We start from the raw sequence: 27576 nt of genomic DNA on the forward strand, positions 1-27576 counted from the left end.
CTATTTATGTAAAACACAGATGCTGTGTGTGTTCTGTGTGAGAAGCGGTGAGTTTGTGTGTAGATGAGCAGCTGAAGCACGCCAGGGCCTGCACATCTTGAATTCTGCATTTCACAAATATGGTATATATTTGACCCAATTTATTAGCCACTGTCAAATTTAGCCACGATTTCTCTATTGTCATTTTGAAAGTATAATTGCACCGAATAGTTTAATATCCTGCTCTTTAATTTCTCTTCCCTTTTCTGAAGAAGGAAAGAGGAAATGTATGTAAACATGAAAATGATGAGCTCCCTGAAAATCCAAGTAGGAGATATTTATGTAGATTCCAGTCTCCCAAAGCTAGTGTTTCATTTAGGTAGGAATACAACAGTGAATGTATACTGGTTCAAATACCTGGCCTTTCTGGTTTTGCAAATTGCATTTTAAGACCTATGTTAAGCTACAATCAAGGTAGAAAGCATCAACTGAAAATTCCAGAAACTAATAAATATTCAAATGACCCGATTTTATGATCAACCATTTTTTCCCAATTACATATTTCTCCAAGAATTTATATTGGCTTCGTGAAACTAGAAACTTTTCAGATATGTAAATCAATCTTAGCATTACTGTGCAGTATTCTTTAAATTAAATTACAGTACAGATATCAGATTCTAGCAGTTCTTTTGCTGCAATGAGATAATTTCTGGAGGCAAGACACCTGGCCAGGCTAGAGTGGTGATTAATTTTATGTGTTTAGGGTGCAATCATCACTCAGAAAAAGGCTTAGGGTTTGGATGATGGATGATGGGTAAAGTGCAGGCTGATAGGACATGGCCCATGAATCTGTTCTACATCATCAGTTCCTTTGATCACTGGCAGAAGTTCAGAGATACTTCTTTGCATCTGTCCAAAATAAACAAGGCTACCATATACCTTTTGCAATATCACTTTTAAATACAGACCTATTTGCAGGGGAGCTAACACTTTTTATTTTTGCAACAATGGCTGAGAAAAATAAAAGGCAAACATTTTGGCTTGCATTTCCGTACACATTTACAGACCAAATGTGTGTGTGTGTGTGTCCATACACATCTATATACTGTAATGAAAGGTGATAGCAGAAAAGCAACTTTTTTTCATCCCCACATTGCTACCTACCTACCATCTATGCTATAGATGGGATTCGGCATAGCCGCTGAAAAGAAGGATTACATAGCCCGTCAGGAGAAGAAAATCCAAAGTTATTGCAGTACTGCACAGCAGTTCTTTTCCTTCAGTAATGCTGGTGTCTACAAATGGGTGAGAGTTTTTCTCACTACTGATAGGAGAATGAGCTATGTAACCAAAGTAATTTCGATTAATAATTCAGCAGTTTAAGGGAGAAGAGAGACAGAGGATTTGTACCAACCTAAAAGAATACTTTTTTTGTATCTCAATTAACAAAGTACAATTTGATCATTGAAAGCAAATGCTTCTTTATCAAATGATTTCTACTTTTCTTTACCCAATGCTGTCCCCTGCAGGGTGTAAGAAATCAGATCACAGAAGTACTCAAAGGCTAAAAAATAATATATTATTTTATTTTTTATTTAAATCCAAGAGTAGAAGAGAAAGGAATAGCTGAATTAACATCATGTCCTCTATCAGAATTCATTATCAAGCCAGCATGATTTATAATGAATAATCCCTTCAGAAGCTTGGCTGGGTGCTATATAAGAGGCATTTCCTGAAAATATTCTCTCGTATGTTATTGCATATATGCAACACTGCTTTCCATAGGTGTTATGAATTCCTAGTGCTCATGTTGATATTCTGTCCGTGGGCACTAAGCTGTCAGCTGTTTATTTCATAGGCCTCATCAGCTACACTTAAACATGGAAATCAAACAGAACACACAAATTATAAAATCACAGTATGTGTTAATGGACTTTCTTACCACTTTATAGAGTGGGAAGTAAAAAGTATGCAAGACGATGCTCCATATATGTGAAAAATATAAAACTACTGCTCTGTTTAAAAGACAGGTGACCCTTATAAATGAAATACAACTCCTCGGAAAAATTACATGAAAAAAGTAAACAAGGGAAGTGTAAAGGTGGGAGAACTGGTTAGATTTCATTAATAGGATTATCTTTGTACCAAACAAAAACAAAACATGAGGCTTAAAAAACTCTGGGAGCATTTCTTATCACATAGAAATCATGCTCGCATGATTACTGTCTCCTTTCTCAACTGGAAAACACTGCTTTATCTGACTAAGTGCGAATACTGAAATGTTCATTAGCTGTCTTGAAACACCATGGCTTGTCTTTATTGAGTTGCATTTCATCCATAGCCTTTGCACCTGGGGGCACACAATAAATTTTTCTGCACAAAGGGTTTCTCAAGAGTGGTATGACTGTTCCTTTTCTCCCCAGAGTCTGGATGCATTGCATCATCTTCTATCATACTTAGAAGCCCGGGGCCCGGGATGAGGAATTGTTTAGTATCTCCAAACCAAAGCTTGCCACGTAGCAGATCAAATTGTTGTTGCTCTGCCACCGAGCTGACTCAGTACTTGCTTGTTTGATTTAAGGCACAGTTCCACTGTGAAAAGTCATTGTGGAAATGGTATTTTCTTCCTTAGCAGAGCTAGTTCCTACATGTATGAAGAATTGTATGTGCTGACTCAAGTGACAACCATAAGCATTTGCTGTTTCTGCTCTCACCAGCTCTGCGGAGCAGAGACAGAAAAGAAAAAAGCAGGTTGGAGTCTATTTAATCTGCATGTGTTAATGCTCTTTTCCTGGCATCTGTGTGTTTACAGCTGTGCAAATTCAGGGAGAAATACAGCATCCCAGAGCTGTTTACAGGAGTATAATTTGGCTTTCAGTGCTCTGGAGCAGCCATGGAAAGGAAATATCTTTTCCCTGGTTTCTTGGATCCCATAGCACCTGTGAAAAGATCACGGACTTCGAAAGTAAATAAATAAAAATTGAAACAGAGTAAATCAATACTTCATAGTTTTTCGTACTTACCTTTTACCTGTAGTGACTTGCAGACTTTGTGGCTACCATAGAAGATTATTCTGTGGCTTTCTGGCTTTGTAAATTTGTCTCTTGTAATAACATCATCTCTGACTATTCAAAGATAGTGGGAGAACATAATGGCTTTTAGCGTCGGTTGCTGCTGCTTTTACATAAAGCAATGCCAATTTCTTTGTAGCTTTTCCCAGGCAGCTATCGTGCTTTTGGAGCTGTCTGCTAAGTGTTGTGTACTGCCAGCGCGTGGCACTGCCCTGCACCGACTCTGTTCTTTTCCCACCGAGCCATTTTGGAAATTAGTGAGGGCTTTCTGCTTCGTCTATCTTACCCAGTCTGTTTGTGAAACCGTGAAGGGAGTTCACAAGGAATTGTGGTCTGAGTGCTGGTTTTAGCACGTTCACAGTGGCCGGCTTTATTGCTTCAGGTTGCTTCACCTAAAGAGAAGTTGTCTCTCTTCCTCAGTTTCAAGGTGACTCTGAAGTTTGCATGAGGCTGACTTGGGCTTATGTTCCTTCCCAAAAATGCAGTGGTTAGAGCAAGTAAAGGAGCAAGAAGATTTACTTGAATATTTCAGCTACTTAAAAGAGATTTTGAGCTATCCTTTTAAAATCCTAAGTGCTACCAGATGATCAAACAGCCAGCCGTGTCTGCTGGTTGCTTTCATTATTTTTTCACACTTCGGTAGGAATTGTCCCCTTTGCAGAGCTGTTTGTGGGGCTGTATTTTAAAGCCAGTAGAACTGAGCAATATGGCAGCCTGCTTAATTAGTCCAATACCTTACCATGTGTCTTCAGAGCAATAAAGGCAATCAGTTCACTGTTGAATAGCATTTTTGATAACCGAACTCCCAAAGGCTGTCCTACCCAAGAGAAAGTGGTCATGAACAAGCCGTGCTGTGGCACTCAAAATAACCACCTGCCCCTGTGCTTGAAATTTCCTTAATGCTGAGGAAACAAGGAGCAGTTGACAGCTTTGGAGCCTTCTGTCCAGAGTGGTCAACAAAGTCAACTTGTGTTGGCTTCAGGATATGCTGGAAACCCATTCTTCACCTGGGAACTAAGGCTGGGTTCTCCTATAGGGCAGTACGATCTTAATGCTAAAGCTGCTGGTGCTGGGAGTGTTTGGTATAGGCAGTTGAATTCTGTAACATATATTTATAAATAAAAGTGAAACCTCATAATTATGCTTTACACAGTCCATTTTGAACACAGTTTCTTCTGAGGAAAACTTTGGTTCCTCTCATCAGTTTGTAGAAATGGTGTCATTTCCCCATACTGGAGGAGACAGCAGCTCTGCCTGACCTGCAGAGGGTGAAAAAGAAATATAGGAGGTAACGGTGTGGAGCTTATATCCTAGTAAAAGATAACTTATCTCCTAGATCCTAGCACTTAGAAGATGATAGCAATATGTGATTTATCAAAAAGCTGGGATGGGGGTGAGGTTGACTTTGATTTCTGTCTGAAAATAGAAACTGCAAGTTTCCAAGATTCTTTCTAATATGAGGCTAAACTATAAAATATGAGATGACTCTTTAAACTTGCATTTTGATTAACCCTTTAGTTATTGTAATCTGAGCAGCGAATATTTTATTGATTTATGTGTGGTTGGATTGGGTTTATGTCCAGTATTGGACATATTTTTTTTTTTATTTATTTATTTTTAATACAGGTATCCCTGTAAACTCTGAGTCTGGTTTAGCTTGTTCAGTAATTCATCAAAATACTGTTTTGCATTCCCATTAGAAGGAAGAATATTGGCAGCCCCAATACTCACTGTTTTGTTTTCATGTGTAGGTGGGTACTGGAGTGCAAATTCGCTTCCTGTTCCTTAATAGCAGTTACCTCCAAGGACCCTGAAGAGAATCCCTAATGCCACTGGAGCTTTACCTTGTCCTTGGAGCCCTTTTGTTAGGAGCATGCCTGACCAGAGGGGATAATAGGAACTTGGAAGACAAGTACATTTGAAAAATGCACATACATACTGCAGAGGCATAAGCTTGACAATCTTTAGAAGCTGTCTGATAACTTTTTACAAAGCAGCTTGACCCCCTACTGTTATTTTTTTATATTTGTATTTACTTTAGCACACAGAAAACCAATCATGGTTTCTGTTGTATGAGTTACTTTATAAAAGTAGACAGAGGCATGTAGCAGCTCAGAAGAGCTTACAGTCTCCTGCAAACACTTGGCACTTTCTTCCCTTCAGGTCTGAAGTTATTGGGAGAGCAGAAATGCTTTGATTTTGTTCTTTTACAGAATCTGGGGCTACAAATGATAATGAAATATTCTTGCAAAGATCTAGTACCCAAATATTTTCTTCTGGAAGAATATAATCGTAAGTTTATATTACCACCAATATTAAAAGTTTGCTGTTCAACAGCACGTTACACCAGAAAAGAGAATTGATTGAAAGTGTATATCCCTTCAAATTATTGCAAAAGTACCCAGTTAAACTAATATAAAATTATCTTCCATGTTGCTGTTGGGGATCGTTCTGCTGCATTCACTTGGATGTCAAAATGACAGGCCATTAGCCTAAGGGTAAGCTAATTATTTAAGGGACTTCTCTTATTTTGTACAATAAAGACATATTCTTGAAAATACAACACAAGCATAGATATGCATCAGATAGTGACGTTCTTTTTTTTTTTTAAAATATGAAAATGTAATTTTAGCATTCAAACAGTCAAGACAGTGGTAATTTAAAATAAAACAAGAACAACAGTCATTAAATGGCTGTGTTTCTGGACTTAGATTGATGCTTAACACATTGATCTTCTTCAATAGAAGCTTTCCATATTCCATCTGTTAGAATCTTTGACCTTTTCTTAACACCATTAAAAGATAAAATGTTAATCTACTGAAAAAAGATGCATGACCTTTTAAAAGTGAACTGTATCACTTTACAGTCTGCCATCATTAAAGAACTTTATGCTCAGGAGCCATGCATTATGTGTATCATAGCAATATAATTGTTTAGAATAATGTAATTGTTCAACCAAGAAGATATATACCATGCATAACATAAATTAGAACTAGAACTATGTGAACTTTGAAAACCCAATCAAAATAACATGTCAGATCAAGGCTTACTTTCAGTTTTAATCAGCCTCAACCTCAAATTTATTTTTTATTAATATGCCAAGATTCATGCATAGAAGAAACCATTGGAACAAAGGAAAAGATTGGTAATTTGGGATAAACAAAACTGCATCACTAGCAAAGAAAGATGCTTTTTTGTTTTGTTTTAATCACCTATATCTATCTTTTTTTTTCTTTTTTTTGGCATAAGGAAATAAATATGGAGCTAATATCTTAAACGGTACCGAGGAATTTCAGTAGCAAGAGAATTCTTGAAAATAGACTTAACGTCTTTCTTCTAAATCTGCATTGTCTCAAACTAGACTTCTGAATAGCAATGGCCACAATTCAGAACAGCACCAAAGCGTGGTTTAAATGCAATTTAGTAAAGCACTTAGTTTTGAGTACAGGATAATTTGATTCTACTTCAAATTAAGCTTCTGTTCTGAATCCTGACTGCAGAGTCAAACTGAATACATGCTACAGGTTCAGATAACCTAATCTTATTTTCTAATGAGTTTGGTGTTTTAGATGAAGTCCCTTAAATAAGTTTGAGGGCATAGTTGTCTAATTCATGAAGTGTCCACTTAATAACTGCATAACATAGGGTAATAGCAAGTCCAACTATCTTCTTCATTTGAATGGTTTGCTAGTATTTTTATTTTATGGGACAAAAAACTTTTCTATAGAGGAAGGCTCAGATTCTCTAAATTTCAACCGATAATCTGACTCAAGTCCCCAGCTCGATCCATTTTGCCCTGGTAGCTCCCTGGATCCTAGGTTAGATGCATCTGGGTTGGAGTATCCTCTCTCTGAACTTCTGTATGTTTTCCACTGGAATTGACTCCATCAGGAAACTGCATGCAAAATCAAAATAGAACGGTTTCAAGATGGCATGAGCTTAGCTCTTGTTATTCATATTATTTGTTCATAATAACATAAGTAGCATTAGCAGCGTCACTGTGCTGGGGGCTCTCAACCCTGATGCAATGGGTGCATCCCAATGAGCAATTTAGGGCACACGATGGGTTGTTCTTTCATGAATTTGCCTTGCACCCATACTTGAAGGCTTGCAATGTGCATTCAAAACTGTCTCCCACCTCATGAAACAGGCTGAAATCATGTGCTGGTTTACTCTTCCCACTGACCCACTTGCGATGCAGATGTGCAGTCCTGCAGAAGTTGGCTCTCTGCCTGTGTACTGCATGCCTAGGAATGGAAACTGGCTTGAACCGTTAGAAATAACTTCATGTGGATATGCAGTGCTTGAGCCATAACAGATCACAGCAAGTTGAACCCTGGTCCTGTCTCCTTTGTTCCACAACTGGTGATGTAGGCATATGAAAAGGATTTGTGTTTAATGCCTGGATAGTAAGGGAGAGCAGGAGAAATGAAGCTATGCAGTGCAGTAGGATAAGTGGTCAGGCTGGTGTGTTAGCCAAGCTAGCTCTAGGTGTTTCAAAGAGGTACATTTTAAGCAGGAGGATGAAGAGAGAGTTTATGTATGTCTCAATGTTGCCAAATCTTACAATCTTATCAACAGCATTAAGATGTATGGTAATGCTCTTTAAGTTCCAGCAGTAGAAACCTTGTCATTCTTTGAGCCTATCAGGATTCCGTTTAAAAGAAAAAAAAAAAAAGTTTTTAGCCAGGAAAGAAATTTGAAACTGCATCTGAAAAAAAAATATCAGCAAAAAGATAGTTTTAGAGGGTTTGCTGAGAGTATTACAAGTAGAAAGTCGTTCTCCTGTCAATGTCAACTTTTAACTCCAGTTAAAACTTTGTATTCTGCTTTCTGGTCAAGTTGCTGGACTAGCTCTGTCTGTTTGTTTCTGTTAAAGCATCAGCCCGTTTTGTATATGCCATGCATTTCATCTTTGAAGTTAGTAGTCACTTTTTTGTCAAGCTCTCTCATTGTTTTGACCTGCTTCCCAGTCCCAGCCCCATTTTATCACTGCAAATTTCCTCTCTTGCATATTCTTCCCTCTAGGTCATTGATAGTGAAAGCAAGCAATATGTTTCCTGGTGTTCAACCATGTGGCACTTCACTAGTCACATAATACACTAGATAAGCAGCTGACAGTCTGTGCTGCTCTGAATAGCATATGTGCATGCCATCTGAAAGCCAGGAGCCAGAGGACATAGATGCAGCCAACAGAGGGAGTCAATGGCAGCCAAGCAGTGGCCATTCGACCAGCACTTTGGAGAAGAGAAGAATGGACAGCTTCACACTTATGGTCATAGAGTAGAAGATTTCAGGTTGTTTTCCCAGTCCCTAAGCATCTTGACAGGCCCTGTGCTCTTCTGCTTTCAAGCTGCAGCTTGCCTACCTGAGAGAAGTTTAGTGCCAGCTCTGCAGGAGGAGGTGATACCCACCAGGAGGTCAGGTATGTTGAGGAAAGGTTGCCCCCCCACATATTTTTTATCTGGACATGGAAGGTATCATTGGTAGTGTTTGCTTTTTTTGTCTGCTAAGGATAGCTACCGAGTAGTGTACAGAAGCTGTAATTGCTATCTAATTAGCATTACGAACTAAAACCTATGTTGTAGAGAACACCTGCTTGCTCTTCCTTTTAGAATATAGTAGTAATGTTTAAAGTCTCTTGTGCATACTCATAGCTTGTTACCAAACAGCTTGAATGATATAGTCCCCACCAACCAAATTGGTGTTCCCTTCAGACTAAGGAAAGTCTAGGTCTCAGTGCTGGTATGTATAATGAAGAGAACAACAGTCTTTTCTCTTTGACAGAAACAAGCTGTCATGGTAATAGTGAAATGAGATACAGAAGAGAAAATATTTCAAAATGTTCTTAGACACGTTCAGGCAACATGTAAATAGAATAATAAATCTGGCAAGAAAGATCTGTTTACTTTTTACCTGAAAGGACTAAGAAGTTTTTTTTTTCCTTTTTAAAATGTGAATTTCGTTTCCTTCCACCTGAAGGCTGCACAGGATTGCAGCTGTCCACAGCAAGAAACTCATCATTCACTCTCTGATCAGCACATACAGTAAGTGACATGAAACTCTGCTTAATTCTCTTGTGTCTTCATGAAATAATTTCTTCACCAACCAAAGAAATCTGCTGTTTACCATAATCTCAATTTAACACCTACTCTGAGTGTTCAAAAGTAACTGTCTGCATTTGAATAGGGTTTGCAAAGTAGAAGTAACTGGCAGGGAAAACGAAACAAGCCTTGTCTCTCTATCCTGAAAGTTGGGCAAGGCTTTTTTTTTTTTTTTTTTTTTTTTTTAATCACAGTGACAGGTTACATGGTAAATAAAGTTTGAGATCTTTGCTTTGGCCATTTAAGACAAGAATTGCTTGGAAGGGAACAAAGCTGAGGGGTGCGAAACTTGAATTCAGCCCAAGTTACACATTCAGGCGGTTGTTCAAAAGCTGGTGGCACAGGCACGTGCAGAACTACACCAGGGCTTCTGTAGTGTGACAGAGAGGGGATGTTGCTGCTGACTTACCGAGGAAGCCCCCTGAAATTACTGAGATTTTAGATAATGAGCAGTATGGAAAAGAAGCCTTGGAAAACATTTTACTTCTTACAAATGAATTTATTTGGTTCGTGTTACATAGAAAACATCTGGGAGGATCTCAGCTCCAGCAAACCAGGTAACGGTCCCGTCTTGCCTCAGATTACCATGCATAATACAGGATAATATTTAAGATTCCCTCATCTGCATTGGAATTGGGTATTACATTTTTTAATCTGCAGTCTAAACCAAGTCCCTGTCAGTGTTGTTAGGTTAGCTAGATTTCTGCAGGGTTGCTCTGAGGTTAACAAAATGGCATCCAAATTGGGAGGTGTTTTGCAGGAGGTCTTGCAGCAGTGGCTTTGCTCCACTACAGCATGTAAAACCACTGTCAGTACTCACCTGGGAGCCGGGTGCTGCTCTTGAGAGAAATGTCTCCTGCATTTTTCTTCCCCTGACTTGGAAGCTTATGAGATGGGGAAATTCAATTTGAAAACTTAGAAATGCAATGTGCAACCTTTTCAGGTCATACCTGAATTGGGGTAAAGATAAGTTCACAGTCAGGGTGTATTTTGTCATGTGTTTGAGAGTTCGAAGTTGTGATTTTTTTTTTAGGATGTCTGTGTATATATTGTGTTGATTTACTGTGGGTAAATAACTGTTAATGTAAAATCCTTATGTAATTTTTCTAAAAGCAGGATAGGTTTTCATGCCACGTGAATAGTACTGTACTGCTAAATACAAAAGGCGTAGGGGAAGCTGAAATAAATCAAAGGAATTATTCCACCAAAGAGCCAGTAGTTGCTTCAATAAGATATTTTAGCATTTTTGGATGTTGATTTTTTTTTTTTTCCTGAGAGAACAGAAAAATATTTCTCCTCTCCTCTTTTCCCTTCTTCTGCGTTAGGTTGTTTGTTGCAGACCATTGCATTAGCAAGACAGGGCTATGAGGGATGCTGCATGAGGTCCTGTTGCATTTAACCTGCCAGAAGATGGAGAGTGTTTTGAATTATCTGTAGGTTTCATTTGTTGCCTGTCTTTGGTCAGGTGAAACAATAAAGCAGTTCACTGTGTAGCTTTTGTACCCAGGTATGTGCTAGAGTCATAAGTTTTTACATCAGCTGTATGTACCTAATCAGAATGATTTTGCCTAGGCACAGCTATGGCTGCTAGAAATAATGCTTTTTAAGGCATATTGACATATGCATTAAATGGAAAACACACACAGAACTGAAGCGCTCAGTTTCCCTACAATAGGAAGAGAATAAGTGTTAATTTTCCTTTGGGGCAAAGCTTTAATAGAATTGCTGCTATATCATAGTCTTCCAGTTATTGTTTAAACCCCATAAGATACTCAAGGCTTGGAGTGTTTGTACCAAGAAAAGAAAAATATGAATTCATTCTCAAGCTCAGATTTGGCAGCCCAATTAAGTTATTCTGGCTTCTGTTACATTTTTGCCCACCAGCATTACCTCATCGCTGTTATTTAGCTGAAGAATTTTACTATCTTGAGCCCCTTGTACCCCATGAAAGTTGGCAGAGAAAATTGAGGGTCACAAGGAGTGTGGGAAAGGGTGATCTAAGTAACTGCAGTAGAGAAAGCATAGAAAAAAAGATGTGGAACAGGACATAGCAACAGAAGCTAAGAAAATGGTGCTCTACCAATATCGTTAGTGCCGTCATTTTGGTGTTTATGTGGTTGTGCCTGGTATTCTGCTTATTTTGTTGTTTTTGCTTTTTTTGGTTGGTTTTGCAGCTCTTGGTATGATGGGGAGGAGTTGACTTTGGTTGATGATTTCTGACCATTTCTTAGGTTCTTTCCTTTCCCTCTGAAATAAATGCAGTTTCTCACGTTTCTGATATCTGTCCCCAGTGATTTAAAGACCATTGCACTTTCTTAGCAAAGTTACCAACTTATTACCCAGTATTATGTGTGCTTAGAATTAGGTCTCATTTCCTTTCTCTCGTGGTCATCAAAGACCATATTGCAAAGTGTGGCCCTCAGCAGCTGAATTTTGAGTTCCACAGTGCCCAATACAAATGCATTGCAACCTCCGAGGGTCTGGCTAGAATCCTACTCTGTCAGGGCAATGTTACCACATCATGCAATGTGCAAGCATAGGCCAGGTGGAGCAGTTAGGAGGAGAGCCTACAGCCATTTTAGCTGCTTCCATCTGCCTGAATGGGAGATGAAAGTCAATTCCATGATAAAATGATAGGTGTCATGTGTAATTTGTAATGGGACCAAAAATGGGTATGTAGTAGAGGTAAATAAACAGAAGATTGCTTACAGCATTTATTCTTTGAATCTTAGGATTCTGTCAAGTTTGGATGATGAGTATTTTCATCTGAAGTTGTCTTGCGGCCTTTAGAAGACCAGACTTTCAGACAACTGAGATGTACAACAGATACCCCATACTGTTCACAGGTACCCAGCTCAAAACCAAAAGGTGAGTATTGCATGAGGAAGCAGGTAGTAGTGTCTCTTTCCCTGTATAAAAGTATTCTTTGTACATATCAACCTTCATAAACCATTTGCAAATTTGTTCTTAAATTGACTATGAAACGTTCTGTTCAGCAGCCAAAACTAGGGGCACGTAAGCATCAGTGTTTTTGTCCATCTGTTTTCTGCTGCTTTCAAGAATTTGTTGAAAGATGCTGTTCTTTGAATTGTCTTTGTTTAATCTATTATGTGACTAAGCCTCATGTAAATTGCGAAGATGTTTGGACTCCTTTTGCTTTCTAAATTTTGAAGATGAGGTTATGCAAATGCCGAGTTTGTGAGAAGAGCCAGGCTGACAGCAGAGAGATTGATCTCCTTTGTGGAGCATGTTCAGCATGTTTCCTTGTTCCCTTGTCAATGCGCCTCAGACTCAACATGGTCTCAACAATGAGTGTCCCAGTTTGATTCCCACATCCTCCCGTCCTCAGCGTCTGTGCTGGGACAGGCAGCCAGGGCTGCAGTTAGTTCTAGCTGATGACCAAAGGTGGAAATCTTTCTGTATTAGGGAGCAAAATAAGCAAAGCAACACATTTTGTGTCGACTTGCAAGGCCCCTGAATCTCCTTCTGCAAATAAAGCTCCTTCATTTTCAGCTTCATTGAAAAATGCAGTGAAATCAGACTTTAATTGGGGGAAATGACACATTTTTGTGTGAATTTCAAGGTCATAAATTAAATGGTGTTTTTTAAGAAGAAAATTAAAGGCTATTTCAGATTTCTTGTTACTGCTGACCCTCTAGGACTGTACTGAACTCCTGCCACCTACAAGCACTCTCGCCAGGCAGTCTGTGCAAATATTATTATTACTTAAATAGAGTCTGAATCATTACCTTGTGTTTTCACTTTGTAGTGAAGTGATTTAAATATAGTTTTCTTATGCTGGTATCCTTTGACAAATGCATAAATAGTTAGCGCATTGTTAGCAACAGTGAAAAGGAAATGGATGCCTGGCAGGAGGAAGGGCAAATAATTTTCTCATGCTTGCTGTGCTGTTTCTGTAGTGTAAATCAACTCCACTCCTCTGAAAGTAAAAACTTATTCCAAGATGTCAACAAAAGTAAAGTAATTAGGAAAGGAAATGTAATTCCTCCCTGCTGCTCCTCCCTCACACACATTAGTAAATGAAAGCTATTTAAAGATACAACCTGAGGTAGACTAATTGGAGCAGATGAGTCATTTGGGACCTGATCCTGGAAATGCTTGCTCACATGAGTAGCCCTTTGATTGTTTGCCTGGGTCAATTCCGAGTGCATGTGCAAATGCTTCAGGATCAGGGAGGAGAAGGTTCAGTCTTGCAGGGTCCTGAGCAGACCACTCCAATGGTGAAAAGTGTGAACTTGAGCTCCTGGCTCATCTGGCTGGGCTCAAGGATGCGTGTGCGTGGTGTTAACTGTCTTGTTGGGTCAGAGGTGGTTTGGTCAGCGTCTCCCAGGATGAGCCCTGAATGCTTAACTTTAAATAGAACAGGAATATTATGAGGCTACTTTGATTGATCTTATTTTGAGAAGGAAAAAAAAAAAAGGAACAACTAGAAAACCAAAACATGCCACAAAAGTTTCCTACATTTGCTTATGCTTCTGGTTCATGTCTGTCATAAAATTAACTACTGTAATGTGCTTTTTCCACAATTTAGTTCTCAAATCCTTTGGTGCAAAGGAAGCTGTAAAGCTCAAAGGCATATTTTTTTCTTAGTGTTAGCAATTAATATGCCACTAGTCTTTGCATAAATAAGTTGTCTATTTTAAAGCAACTCAAATGGGCTATTTCGTTTTATATGACTGTTAATTAAGATGTTGATTAGCCCTGCTATTGAAGCATTGAAACCCTTTCTAAAAGAAATGGCCACTGTTTCAATTTTATTTTAATTAGTTGGACTTTGAGGTTATTTACTACAGTGTCAGCTATCAAAGTAAAGCTATTTAATTTGATGTTCAGTCCCAGGCAGGTAGCGCACAGAATTCCACATTTGCCTGTAACCACTGCCATTAACAGCGGTATGATTTAAGGTCATTTAAGAGTCATCAACCTCACAGATGGTAAAATGCAAAGTATCTAAAAGGGAAAATAACAATTGTTGTCTTGTCAAATAAAATCCGAACATTGTATTTTTTGTGAACACCCACTAGCTTCCAGCAATTTTATACAGAGTGCGTTTCCCTTTGGGCGGAGAGTGTTAGGTCTTCCCTTTTATGCATCCTTCCATTGAGACATGCTAACCCCCTCGGGAGGTGAAACCCACCCAGATATTTGTGATTTTAAAACTTCACTTGCGTCACTTGCAACAGAGATGGATCATTATTCTGGGATAAAATCACATCCTGCACAGTGAAAATAACAGGCAACATTTGACCTGAAAAGGGAAAAAGGAAGAAAAAAAAAAAGGCAACTTTAAAGTGTTAAGAGAAACAGACAGTGTTAAAGCTGCTTCAGGAAACAAATTCTCCCTGTAATGCAGTGTAATTACAATCTTTTCTAAGCTAAGTATAGTACCCTAGAGATTACTATAAGTAACTTATAATAGAATTTTTATTAGTGGTAGTAATTTTTTATGATAATTAGTGTAATCTGCAGCCAATAAAATCAGAAGATATATAGTTATCTCTTTTACACCAGAAAAGTATTCTTCAGACAGCTGAAATGCTAAGAAAAGAAAAACGTGTTATTTTATGATAGCTATACACTTTTATGTTTGGATTGTTTGGTATTCTTTTTTTTATTAGCTCTTTCCATGTATGGTGAAAAACGTGAGGCACACTCAAGAGCCAGTATAAAGCAGCCAGTCTGGGGTAAGCAGCTGACATTTAGTTTCCTTGTCAATCTTTATTCCAGCCTATTTGAAACCTCATTCTTTGTAGAAGCTAGCAACTTTTAATATTTCTCCTACCTGATGGGCTACTCTTGCACTAGCCTTGTATTCACAGTGAGACTGCTTCTCCTTGATTATTAGCAGCAGAGCCATAGCTGTTGAAAAAAAGTGTTTTAATAGCAATAATACCTTACTAGACTGTGTCACGTAGTCTGTATCTTTGAGATTTTGTTGTGTTGATCCTGAAAAAGTCCTTGCAGCACAACCCTTCTCAAGAGCTCTTAAACCTACAACAGGAACACACATGCAAAACTATTCCTTAGTAGGATTAGCTATCCCACATGGCAGGACCGTCTACTAACAGCAGGCAAATGGCTGGGCTTTGGCCTCCTCTGAGTTGGAGAGCTATTTCGATTGAATAGATCAGTGCTGTGCTACTCCTGAGCCTGTTGGGTTGCTGAGAATATGAGGGAAGAGAATAATTCCTAGTAAACCTGCAGAAGAAGTAATTACAATTATACTGTTGATATTCAGGATCATATCTGAAGTCTTTAGTTTGCTTCTTTACATCTCTTGCTGACACACTTCACCAAAAGCATTGCCTGAGTGAAGAAAGACATGAGTCTTAGGTTTATAAAAGCAATTTTCCAAAATATCAATTGAATTGAAAGCTGGACAAATTAACGTAGGCATTTTGTTTGGAGTGAAGCAAGGGTATATATAATTCCTCCCAACTCAGTTGAGAGGTTGAGTTTCCCTTTGAAGGGGAAGAGGGGAGAGAATACTCTAGCAGAGTACTGAGTCTGTACAGATTGGAGATGGAAGGACTATTGTCTCATGTGTTATCTGTGACCTGATATACTGCTATTTTCTTTTCTCGGTTAGTGGCACAACAACCCCTAAATGACCCTCTTAATCTGTATTATCGTAATTCACTGGCAGCTGTTACAGGATAAAAATAAAAAAAGTAAGATAGATGACCTAAGAGGAACCAAAGAAGGTTTTCATCATCTTTCCTCGGCCTTATGATCTCATGCTCAAAAGTTATGCCAGGGACTAAGGAGGCTGGCAAAACCAGGTTTGCATTTTGTACGTGGTGAGCAATATTAGATCTGCTTTGGAGAAAGAATTGCTCTGATTTGGTATGAGCAGCAGATAATGTTGTAATCCGCCAGGCTGCATAGCTGAGATGGACCTCCTCTGTCAGCTGTGCAGATGTTGGCAGGGATCGTGCTTGTCTGGAATTCCTTGGGCTTGGACTTCACTCAGGGCTGCCTGCGTATACGTAAGGCCTATGAGGAATGCCCACTGGCTTCCACTCAGGGACGGGCATAAATTCTGGACTTTCTGAAAACTGTTGCTGCAGGAAGAGGTCAGAGGTCTTTTCCATTCTCCTAGGCACCTTCTTAGAGGTGCTAAGATGAGATCAGTACTCCCAGCAAATGTACAAATATTCATAATCCCATCCTTCTCTCTTCTGTGCCCTGATGAGCAGTGAGTTAATAATGTTGACAGCTGACATATTATCACTAGCACCTGACTTGGCATCTGTTGATATGCATGGGGTAGAGAAAGCTCCTGAGAAGTGTGTCCTGCATTCTGCAAATACGGGCACACAGTTGCATGCACTTACCTGTGATTTGTATTTTCAGGGTTATCCCAGTGATGATAAGTAATGCAGACATAGGGTGCATTGAGATCACTGTCTGTGAGCGCAGGCACGATCATTTAAAGACTTAAGGAAGGCATTGGTTTAGCTCCTAAGAGACTTATGGTTCCCTACATACCTTGTTCATGCTTTTTTGTGGAAAAATAACAAGTGAGCAACTATTAAATAAGCAGTTATTTCCTTCATGCTCAAGAAATCTTCACTTTGTGATGAAAATTACAAGAGTCTTGCCTTGCCTCTTGTTTCCCCTTCTGCTTCTTGGCAAAGGTAGCACTGAGCAGACCTTGAATCTTCAAGCAGGCAGGCTGCAAAAACAGCGTCCTGACAGTGGAGCTTCTTCGGGTGGACAAAAGACCAAGTATCCATGCTGATTCTGCTGGATTCCTGTGTGCCAGTACTTAGAGACTGTTGGCCATGAGGTTTCTCTGACACTCTTGTGAACCCTCACAGGGACAGATGGATTTGCTCTTGAATGGCTCCATTCTTTTCTCTTTGTGAATAGAAGGGGCAATTGTTAATTTGCCCTGACTGCTGTCATGCACCGCAGGCTTCTGCTTTGTCACCCCTCCTGCTGACCATGGCCTCAAGGCCAGGAGGGCTCATATTCTGAAAATGTGTGTACTTACTGTATGTGTCCACAGTGTCTTTTGGGAGGAGGGAGATCACAGCTGAGCGCAGACAGCATGCTTCCCCTTGTCATACTTGAACCTGGGACTTAAACTGGAGGTTTTCAGTACGTTTTATTAAAAGAAGCAACTGATGGAAATTATAGAAATAAAATTCTTGTTCCCTCTGCACTGAGCTGAGGAATCTTATCAATAGCCACGTAAGCAACAATGGATTTTGCAAGTCTTTGAATTTGCATATGAGCTATTATAAAATTATTCATGGGTTTTTAACTTTTAAGTTGGATTACTGAAATGCAGTGTACCTAAGGCAATGTCTGAATTACATCTGGAAACTTTCCATAAGAGCACAAAGCCATTTCTTGCTCTTTTGGTCTCTTCAGAGCATGCTTTGCTTGCAGACTGCTCTCAAAGTTCTCCAACTGCGTGGTAGCTACCCATGCATTTTCAGGTATTAGTAAAAGTGGAGTTTTCAGCCATCAGCCCCAGTGATACATCCTTCATTCTTCATTGCATCTCTGCAGATCAGATGGTATTCTTCAGTTCATCATGTATTTAGTGCAAGAAGGATGGTCTTCTACTGCCCTCAGACCCAACGTACATTCCTTCTTCCTGCTTGACCTTTGAGTCATGTAGCAGAGATGTTTTCCAGGATGAGTTTCAAAGATCTGGTAGGTCTGAAGGGTTTTAGGCAAAAGGGGTTATATTTTCAGTTTTAGACTCTGTGAATACCTTATTAGCAGACACTGGATTATGCAGTAATTTGTCTAGAGGTTAGAACAGGTGCATAGCTTACTCCTAGATAAATAAAGCTTAAGTAGTCATTTCCACCACAGATGGATCAATCTGTGTAATTTAAGTGACTGAACTTTTATAGTTGATGTGCAAGGAAAATATCTTTTTTAGAACAAAAGCTGTAAATTGGTACTGCAATTCATGTGGTGAAAATTGGTCACTGTATTCAATTATGTATATGCAAAAGCACAGCCTTGTAAACCGCATCCCCAAGACAAACAGGAAGATATCTGAACATTATGAGGAAACTCCAACATTGAGTATTAGACTTCAGGAGTTGTTTTCTTTGCTTTCCCGTGAATTTGGTATGTGACACAATACTGCATCTGGTAAAGCTTAACTGAAAAAACTCTTATAGCTAAATTCAAATAATTTCTCTCCAGTTAAAACGTGTATCCTATACTGCATGGTTTTCATTCTTTCTGGCGCCAGGTAAGTAACAAATCATATTGCTTGCCTTTTGAGATGAATATTAGAGTAATTCACTCTGCTATGTACAACACTACCTAGAAGCCACGACACAAGTGATAAATAGTAGTTGGTTGGCAGGGAAAGGAGAGAGGTTCTTCAAAGAAAAAAAAATTACTGTAAAGATGTAAGATTAGTGACATCATTATCAAAAATGTGAATTCTGTGTCCCCATTGGAAAGTAGAACCTTGTGGAGAAAACAAAACTAGCAGCCAAAAACAAAGATTCTGTGGCCCTAGCAGAGAAATTGAGATCACATCTGACACCTGCTGAAATCCACACTTGTGAATCCAGTCATCATTAGGTTGGATTCTTAGTCACCAGACAAATGGTTTAATTCAGCGTATTGTCTCAAGGGAAGGAACAGAAGACATCTGAGGTGGAAACAGACAAATGACTCTCTCATTGCTTGAGGTAATGCCAAAAACAGGAGAAGCCTCTTCTGCTCTGCACTGGAGACCAATGGGTAATATCAGTTGCTTTAGCCTCGTGTAAACACCTGAAAGACATTGCAGTTCTGATAGCTGTAATTTCAGTGCTGAATGGAATCAATTTAAAATGCTGTAAATCTGTTTATCACAGCATTAAATTTTATCTAACATAATTTTATTTGAATTTTAAAGAATTAAATGCAGTTAGAACCAGAGAAGTTTTCTGAAAATAAAACGTATGAATTCTGTATTTTCTTTTTCCTAAGAGTGTCCATAATGCTTTTATATTTCAGTGACAGAAACTGTCCAAAAATAAGTTTCTGCAAAATAAAATTAAAAATTTTCAGGCTGGGTTTTTCTCATTCTGCACCCCTGGAATAGGCAAAAGACAAAACACAGTTCTTCTTGTTAATATTTCTTGCTTTTGTTCAGCATTTTTTCCTGCTCCCCTACACACCAATGAAAATGTTAATGGAATATTTTTGTCAAGAGGGCGGTATCCAGCAAAAAAAGTCAACTAGTTCTAAAAATAAGGATTCTATTGCTGTTTGTGATGTTAGAGTCTTGGCTAATTTGGCAAATAGGATGCAGAATATGCTTGTGGTTTCAACACAATGGAGAAGTTATCAATAGAATAATGGATAGCAAACAAGGAGGCTCGCACGTGTGCTTTTTTCTGGGTGGTTTCCAGATTTCACAGACTGAGTGTAACGCTGTGTTTCTGTCTTGTGGGAGGAAAGACTAGCTTGCGGCCAACAGCCAAAGAAAAAGGAAGGCTGCTCCCATAACAGGGTGTGAAAAACTGACCTTCTAGAACAGCCGTTTTAAGTAGCCCATGGGCTTTGTTCAGCTGCGGGAAGGAAAGTGCAATCGTGCTGCCCAGTTGTGTTTGAACGAGCAAGTTGTGCACTTCACTGGAGGAATGCATGGAGTGTGTTGAAAGGAAAGATAGGGAAGCGTGGCCAGGAATGTGATAGAGTGGATATAAAATAAGTGAAGACAAGTGTCCTCGTGCTGGCTGCAGTGGTGACGTGCATTATCTCAGCGTGTTATCAGGAGATAGATGTTTGCATTCCCATGGGTCAGTGCAAGTTGTCACAGTTTCAACTTCCAGCTTTTTCTTATGGAAATAACATCATGGGGTGAAGAATGCACAAGAAGTCCTCTGCTAGCTTGTGCCTCCCAACGTGATGGTGCAATCTTGAAAGTCCTCCGAAGGACTTGTGTTGCAGTGTGAAAGTATGTCAATTGGTTTTTCAATGGTCTTTAACTTCTATTTATAGCAACTAAGTTGATTAAGATATTTTATTCCTCTCCAGTTCCTACTCATTAAATCTCTTTGCTAGTGAGACAGGTTAGACTATTTTCAGGGGAGAAACAGATTTCTTTTATAAAAACTCTCATAAAAATTTTTTAGGTTTTGACAGAGTTCTCAGCAGTAAGGCTTTGAGGCCCAGTGTGAACACTTTCTTTCCATTGATGTCCTGGCATGGCAGGTAGAGGATCAAAACCTGGTACTTTCCATCCCAGCTCAACTATTTGAAGCTATTTAGCAGGGTTTTTTCTTATAGTGCCAGTGTGAAACAAAAACAAATGAACAGAAACTCAGAAGTTTTTGCAAAATGCAGTTAAGTGGTTGACGTTGTTTCTGATCTGCTAATCAGTTGCTAGTGGTAATTAAGGGATCCTCATAGGTCTGTTCCTCAGATCCATGGTAGACAAAAAAAAAAAAAAAAGGAATGTCTGTCATAGAATCTCAATTCCTGTATTTACTACTTGTTGTATCTATTCCTGGGTGTGTGAATATACTGTTTGATAAGGTGAAACACCCTTTAGATACTAGTAAATAGTCATAATTTCATATAATTGTTATAGCAATTTCTCTGGTAGCTATTATGCACTCCAGGCACTTGTATTTTATGAAGCCATTTTTTCTGTCAAATTTGTAATTTTAAGGAATATGGTTAGCCCGCTGAAGTATGATACATGCAGCTTTTCCTTGTTCTTTTTTTTTTTTTTTTTTGAGCTCTGTTGTACCTGCTCTTTCTGCAATGAAACTAAGAAAAGGAATGAATTTCTGAAGTTATTTATTTATCCCAGTGAGTTATATATGTTGCTTTTTTTGTGTGTGTAGGTTGTTTTAAATGTCCCAGTGTTCCTATCTCTCTATTTTTTGTTTTTACTTGTTTTAATTATATCTTTTCCTGTGTGATCCTATCAATATAGGAAGGTAAGGGTCAAAGACTACAGCCTTGAGTCATGCATGGTGTAGGCAGGTTCTCTGCAAGATTTTTCCATACAGCTGTGATAAAGTTTTAACTCTCAGCGCCCATCCTGATTTTTCAGCCTATGGTGTCTTTTAAGTCAGGAATTGCTTATTGCACCAATCCACAGGCTTGTTTTGCCATATGAATGAATGGGGAATGTGAGACATTTATTTTCAGAGCTGAAATCAAATATGAGCTCCAATCTGAAAACATAACCAATGTGCCTGGGATAGTTTTGGTGGTGGTGTTTTTTTCTTTGTTTGTTCATTTGTTTAAAAAAAAAAAAAAGTGGTAAAAATGAGTGGACTTAGTTAGCAATTTTCAAAGAGCAGAAGACTCTAAAACAGGAGAAGCAACATAGATTGCTGCCAGAATGAACTTCATGTTTTTTCTGAATCTCTTAAAGTTGCAGGTTTAGATTTATCAACCTGTAACGCACCAGTTTCACTGCAACAAATGACCTGACCGTCATTTAATTGTGATAGTATCATATCTTTTCATGCACTGGCAATTGGGACTTACTTTAATTTCCTTTGATAGATTTTGCCTAGAAATCCCTAGATTAAATGAACATGAATAATCCAAATGGCTTTAAACTAATTCCTATATAAAACAAGATTTGAAAAAAAAAATGCAGCGAAAAGTAAAGTAAGCTTTTGCTTATGCATTTTTTGCTTAAAAATTGTAATGAAATTCTGCCTGATATTCGGTGTACCAGGTGTTAGGGTACTCCTGTACTCAGCATTGCAAAGTGCAGGATTTACCCAGTGAAAGTGGCTCAGATGGTTGACAGCCATGCCAGCCAGTGAAGGAGTGAACCCTGCAGAAATGTGTTTTCAGTTCCCTGTACACTCTCAGATTGCTTTTCACATCTTGGTATTTATCGACGTGCAACATAATTTTTCCAGTGAAAAAAATTAGTATTTACCCACACTTCTCTCACTGTGCTATTTGAAATAATAGAACATCGTTATTCTCTGTGCTAAGAGTAGGAAATAACTATGACAACTCCAATACCATGGCTTGATTAATATTGGATTCTTAATAACAATCCCTACACATAGATTTTGGTAGCAAGATGAGTCATTTGTGCAGACAGAGTTGATTCCGGGTGAGCCAATGACTCCATGGCAACTCAGAGAAAAACACCTGCAGAGAAATGAGCTGGTGTTGCCTCCAGTGTGCAGGTAGGGCCTTTGTGTTGTGAACATCTTTAGTCTGTCTTGCTGTGCTGCTTGGCTAGAGTTGGCCAGCACCACGACACGTTTTGAGGTAAGTCTAGCATAGCCAAAGCCTTACACAAAGCTTCAAAATAATGTGAGCCCAATAACGTGAGTTCTGAAAGTTAAACCACACAGAAAATGCGTGGGTATAAATCATCTGTAGAAGCTGGAAAAAGAGACTACTTTCATTCAACACACCTTCCACTTTGGCTAGTGATTTGGAAAAAAGTTGACTGCTAGTAATGGAATTCTCTATGAGGGGAAGCTCCTGTTGGAAGTTCAGTGGGAATTGTGCTTGAGTGAGGACTGCAGATTTTGGTCACTCTTCAGCGAAAACAGGTTTCCAGCTCTGAAACTGTAGGGGACCTCCATACAATATGCTTTGCTAGAGAAAATAGCTGAAGTTACAGTAACTCATATCACTCCCTCATGCATCTTGCAAGGGCGCAAAGGTCTTCTTGGATTCATATTTTCAATTTCATAATAATGTTATAAAAAATAATGCAGCCCTTCACATCTGAAGATTGGCTGCTGGAATTTTCCCCCATACCTCATACTGACTGCAGTGCAAAGTGCCAAGGTCGCTGGTGCAAATGGCAGCTATTTTTACAATTCTTTGAGTTGCTTCTAATTCTGGGGAAATTACAGTGTTTGCAACAAATACTCTGTGTGACTTGTGATTTTTAAATGTGGAAGGTTTTTCATGTGCAGCAGGGGGAGAAGGGGAAAACAGGAGTTTGTAAATTGATAGGCCAATACCCATCAAGTCTGGTAGCTTGATGTGTTCGTTATGGATCCAGAGATCTGCAGTTATGCTGTGTCTTCAAGGTCCCTTGGTCTTAAAAAGAATCATCAAAACTGTGTGTTCTGCATGGATATAAAAAAATACGAGTTTTTTGTTTGTCTCCAAGAGCCACGCTGCAGTGCTCTAAGTCCAAGTGTCTGTTCCTTCCCGTGCCGTGCGCTATGTTGTGTGCTCGAGGCAGTTAGAGCACTGGCAGGAAGGAGGTTTACTGCACTGACCATTTATTTCCTTGGAAGTAGAGACAAGAAGTCAGATCCAATCTTCAGAAGCTTATCTTTATGGTTTGCATTTTATTGAATCTCATTTTACTAATACCTTCTGATTCCACATTGGCCATTAGGCATAATGTGTTCTTTATTGGTGTACTATTTAATAACATGTTAATTGATGGCTATCACGGTGTACTAACCAGAGGCCAGTCTGTGTTGCAAACTCTGGAAATCCTAAAGCAATGGTCCATCACTAACTGCAGCATGGTAGAAATATGAACATTTATGATCTATGCACACCCTCGATTTCTGTAACACGCCTGGGTTCAGTACAGGCGAGTTTATGAAGAAGTGTTGTTTGAGTGATGGTGGGTGGGGAAGGTGAATGGTACAAGGTTGTACAAGGCTTGTAGCCGCTTTGAAAGCCATTTCATGACAGGTGGTGCTATGGAGGCTCACTGAGTTTGCTTGTATTTGGCACTCTAAAGCTAGCCAGCACCAGGGTAACAACATGTTCAGCTATTTGTAAACCAAGCAGGGGCCTAAAAAACATTCCACTCACAAGGAAAAAATTGATTTAAAGAGGCTTGGAGTGGAGCTTGAGCATCAATGAACACTGAAGAGCCTTCTTAAACTGACACAATAAATTAGCTCAAAACAGATGACAGCCCCACAGATTACCCACCTCTTAACAAAGGAGGGGCATTCTGGTCCCCTTCACGAAAACATAGATAAAAATTTTGTTCTTCTACTCTAATGAGGCAAGCTCAGATATAAGTCAATAGAGCAATTCATTAACAAATCTAGTGAAATCCCCTGGGTTACCAGTGAGATGACAGTGAAAGTGGATGTGCTGTGAAAACTCTCCTTTGGTAGAGATGTCCATATGCTAAGGGTCAGAGAGCTGAGTGGTTTGCTCTGTTTACTATTCACCATACACATATGGCAGTTAAGGTCACTGTTATCAGACACTTTCTCTGTACACAAAACAAAATTTCCATATGGTCCATGAAAATGGATATGCTTTGCTCCCATGCAGCTTCCCACGGCTCCCTCTTTGTGCGGCACCGGTTAGAAGTGTAAAGGAAGGGTGTGAGGGGTTACCTCGTCAGTCAATGGCGCGCTCTGCTTTGTGCATCAGTCCAATTTAGGGCAAATCTGCATCACTTTTTTCCCCCTGTCTTTCAGGCACAAATGCTCATGTCAGTCTATTAGAACGTGATAGAAGTACTGATCACTGCCTCTGCATCTAAATCCTTTTGAAACCAGGATGACCTGCTGAAGAGGATTTTGAGTGGAAGGCCCTTCACAAGACTCTTTCAAATCCACATAAATAAAGCCCTTTACTGGCTTAAAATGGCCCCTCAGATTTAGCACTACAGAGCCCCTAAAAAGCACAACACGATTGTCATGGATATTACATGATGGTAACAACAACAGGCCAAGAAGACAAGTCTCGATGCTGAACAAAACTAGGCCAGACTTTTTCATGATTTGGGCTACAGATTGCTGACAGCCCTGTAAATAGGCTGTTTAACCCTTTGAAAGTGAATAAAGGGTGTGGAGACAAATGCTTTCTGATAGACTTTGTGTATGTAATGGGTAAAAAAGTATACCAGAGCATTCTGGGCTTTCTGCTGCAAGATTAATACTTAAATATCTGGGAGTAATTATGACAGACTCTTTGCTCCTGCGTAAACACCCAAGCTAAATACCTGATTGCAGGTGAATGTCTTCTTACACAAAGGAGCAGGAGGTGTGCATATTTTAAGTACAACATATGTTTCTCCTGCTCTCTGTTATAATTTAGCTCCTCAAAAAAAAAAAAAAAAAAAAAAAAAAAAAAAGAATGACAGGCACGTGTAACCAGATGTATATATATAAACATATATAACAAACTGAAGGGCATTTCATTTATCTGCTGCTCCTAGCTCACAAATACATTGTTAATCTCCCTCTCCCAAGGAAAGCAGCTTGATAAAAATCAGATTTTAAAAATCAGTATTTTATCCGAGTCCTAAGATGGCAAAACTGCTGACGAAATCATCTCCTAGAAATTAAGAATTATGTATATTGCCCTCAATTTTACAAAGCTGTTTATGTTGCTACTCGAATGGCTCCCTTGTTACACACAATTTCTGAGGCTTGGCAGCCACATGATTTTCATAAATCCAGATACTACTGTTCCTAACCTCTGACCATGTTTTAACTGTGCAGGGCCTTTTTAATTCATTTAACTCATTTTAATTGTCTTCCAGGGGAAGAGCGCTTTCTTTGGCCAGCTTAACTGGCAGGGAAAGCTGCCTGCTTGAGTACTTGCTGCCATTCAAAGAGCCCTCTCATGAAAATGCATGCTCGTCCTCGCAACTCCTTCAGTAACTGTAATATTTCTCCCTTACTGTTTATGTCAGAGAGTCATTACTGGAAGCTGCTGACATTTTTGACATTCAGTAGCATCAGAGCACATTAGGTGGTCCTTAGATAATTTTTAGACAAAATTTACTTGTATCACATGCTCAGGCCATTACAAGCAACAGAAGTAATACGTTTCTGTGCACAGATAGATCAGTCAGCACGCTCATTTCTGCGGACCTTCCTATATTATTCTATAGCTGAACGATTTTAACCATGCAGTGCATAATGCATAATATGCTGTATGCCCAGGCTGTGCGTGCTTTGTTTTTGGCTTTTGTGGAAGATCAATCTCTATTAGGAAATCTATTATCATCACTTATGTTTTACTACAATGAAATAAATAGGCAGCTGCAGTTGTTTGGCGTAATAGCTCTTAGTTTGATTGCTGGAAGTAGGAAATCAATGCAGGGTGAAGGGAAGAAACATTTTTAATAACTTACACTTCAGATATGAGATCCCCAAGTTATTACAAATTATAAGGTTAAGACCTCTTGAAAGAATCCTAGCTAGTTAAATATTTAAAACTCCTGGGTGAGAACACATGCACTAATGAGCTTCAGGCTACTAAATACCAGAATCTAGGGGGAGACATCTTGTTTTATATTAGAAAGTATTAGTGAATATAAACTGGCCATAAGAAGTGTTTAATTAAGAATTATATTGATAAGGGGAAAGCAGAAAAAGAAACAGATTGCCAGATCTACTGTTCATCACTGTTAAAAGCTGGATCTGTGTGTATGGGAAGAGGAATAAATGTAAGCAGCACCAGAGCAAACCAAGGGCTGCGTGGCGTGGTCCCCTGCCTCCCCCCGTGGCCCTCTCCCAGCCTGGGAGGGAGATGCCAGAAATCTCAGAACCAACACGGATGGAGCTTCCTACTTACTTATGTTTCCTTTTAACCCATCAGGAAGCAAGTTGCCTTAGGCTTTTGATCGTGAGCAACAGTAGCATTTTAGATTTTGTGATTTCAGCAATTCTGCTAATTGAATGATAGCTGTTCTTAGATGAAACCTATAATGCAAACGTCAGGCTGAAACACGCACAATTCTCCCACCCCAAAAAAGAAAAGGAAGGATCTCATAAATCATTGAATCGCTTCCCTCATGGCCTTTTAATTCAGAAATTTAAGAACAAAAGAAACCTGTTAATTGTATCTGGACACGTTACGTTGGCTATCTTAACAAGAATTGAAATGTTGAAATTCAGATGCCAAGAAGCAAAGAAGGGAGTTGAGATTGACAGCAAAAACTGTCTTGACACGATTAAGCACCAGGTAATATTGGGTCTTGTCACAGCACTATTGTAGGAGAATGTTTGGTGCATTGTGTGTGCACATATGTATGTTATGTAAAGTAGCCTCAGCCTGTCTCCTTTCTGAAGCCAGGGAGTGTGAGCAGGTAAACAGCTCATAGCAACAGATGAAAGGCTGCTGAAGTTCAGACTCCCAGTTCAAAGGTTTCAGCAGTATGTGAAATGACAATCTCGGGTTATTTGTGTTTCCAAGCTCCCGTGCATTTGAATTGTTTGCTCATCCACGGAGGCTCCCCATTATCTTATTCCTGGTTGTGTTCATCAGCTGAGCTAGCTGGCTGGCTGCAGCCGTATTTCATAAGACAACTTTAGGAAAATTTATTTCCTCTGCCTTGTCATGGCCTGCCTCTGCCCAGGAGAAGACCAGAAATGTTTTGTTTTAATTGATGTTTCTAAATTACAGTGCCAGAAAGCGTGCATCCTGCTCACTCCGTGCGAGTCTCCCGCTGCCTGGGCAGTGTGGGTCCTCGGTTCCAT

At 39.2% G+C, this 27576-nt stretch overlaps 1 long non-coding RNA gene across 4 annotated transcripts in view; it reads left to right on the forward strand.

Annotated features, from left to right (window-relative positions):
• Positions 1 to 27576, forward strand: part of LOC137861899 (uncharacterized) — a 53473-nt gene that overhangs the window by 322 nt on the left and 25575 nt on the right. For all 4 annotated transcript variants that reach the window (XR_011099915.1, XR_011099917.1, XR_011099918.1 and 1 more), the window contains exons 1-2: positions 1 to 9097; positions 11887 to 12022. The exon at positions 1 to 9097 is cut by the window's left edge and continues 322 nt beyond it. This is a non-coding gene — a long non-coding RNA (uncharacterized lncRNA). The remainder of the gene's footprint in view (positions 9098 to 11886; positions 12023 to 27576) is intronic.

Source organism: Anas acuta, chromosome 10, assembly GCF_963932015.1.
Source record: "Anas acuta chromosome 10, bAnaAcu1.1, whole genome shotgun sequence".
Classification (NCBI taxonomy): domain Eukaryota; kingdom Metazoa; phylum Chordata; class Aves; order Anseriformes; family Anatidae; genus Anas; species Anas acuta.